The sequence below is a fragment of the Mus caroli genome, chromosome 10, assembly GCF_900094665.2.
Source record: "Mus caroli chromosome 10, CAROLI_EIJ_v1.1, whole genome shotgun sequence".
NCBI lineage: Eukaryota > Metazoa > Chordata > Mammalia > Rodentia > Muridae > Mus > Mus caroli.
Window position 1 is genome coordinate 118,507,591 of NC_034579.1, and position 1,389 is coordinate 118,508,979.

The following is a 1,389-nucleotide window of genomic DNA, read 5'->3' on the forward strand; positions in this document are numbered from 1 at the left end:
AAATCAACAGGCAAATGGATGGATCTAGAAAATATCACCCTGAGTGAGCTATCTCAGTCACCAAAGAACACACATGGTATGCACTTATTGATAAGTGGGCATTAGGCAAAGAGTGTGAAATACACATGATACAAGTCACGCACCACATGAAGCTCAAGAGGAAGGAAGATCAAAGAGTGGATGTTTCAGTCCTACTTACAAAATAATCAAGGGAAGTAGAGGGTGGGAGGGACTTGGGAGGAAGAGAAGAGAGGGAGGGGGAAAAGAGGGTGTAGTGGCTATTCCTGGTTGTCAACTTGACTATATTTGGAATGAACTACAATCCAGAATTGGAAGGTTCACCAGTGACCCTTATCTGGAGGCTTGGAGATAGAAGCTTCTGATCTGGATCTTGGTATGGAGATCTTGAGGCAAAGTGGCTATGGATTCCAGAAGATTAAATCTCCGAGTTCAAGGTAATCCAGGATTAAAGGTGTGGTGGAACACACCTTTAATCTGGGCTACACCTTCTGCTGGAGACAATATAAGGACATTGGAAGAAGGGAGTCTTGCTCTTGCCCTTTGCCTGCTTGCTGTGTGAGACTGAGTAACTACTAGATCCTTGGACTTCTATTCACAGCTGCGACTGAACCATTGTTGGGAATTGGGCTGCAGACTGTCTTTCAGCGGAATCCGGATCGTGGCGGCCACGGCCACGGCCACGGCCACGATGGCGACGTCTGGCTCGGCCAGGAAGCGGCTGCTCAAAGAGGAGGACATGACCAAAGTGGAGTTCAAGACGAGCGAGGAGGTGGACGTGACCCCCACGTTCAACACCATGGGCCTGCGAGAGGACCTGCTGCGCGGCATCTACGCCTACGGTTTTGAAAAACCTTCAGCGATCCAGCAGCGTGCTATCAAGCAGATAATTAAAGGGAGAGATGTCATTGCACAGTCTCAGTCTGGCACAGGCAAGACGGCCACCTTCAGTATCTCAGTGCTGCAGTGCTTGGATATCCAGGTTCGAGAAACCCAAGCTTTGATCCTGGCTCCAACCAGAGAGTTAGCGGTGCAGATTCAGAAGGGTCTGCTCGCTCTGGGGGATTACATGAACGTGCAGTGCCATGCCTGCATTGGGGGCACCAATGTCGGGGAGGACATCCGGAAGCTGGATTACGGGCAGCATGTGGTGGCAGGCACACCGGGACGCATCTTTGATCTGATCTGCTGGAGAAGTTTACGAACACGGGCTATCAAGATGCTGGTTTTGGATGAGGCTGATGAAATGTTGAAGAAAGGTTTCAAGGAGCAGATCTATGATGTGTACAGGTATTTGCCACCAGCCACACAGGTCGTTCTCATCAGTGCCACACTGCCTCATGAGATCCTGGAGATGACCAACAAGTTCAT

At 50.0% G+C, this 1,389-nt stretch overlaps 1 pseudogene across 1 annotated transcript in view; it reads left to right on the top strand.

Annotated features, from left to right (window-relative positions):
- Positions 1-556: 556 nt before the first annotated feature.
- Positions 557-1,389, top strand: part of LOC110302769 — an 18,937-nt pseudogene continuing 18,104 nt past the window's right edge. The window contains exon 1 of the transcript XR_003837833.1: positions 557-1,383. The product of XR_003837833.1 is annotated as a eukaryotic initiation factor 4A-III pseudogene (transcript). The remainder of the gene's footprint in view (positions 1,384-1,389) is intronic.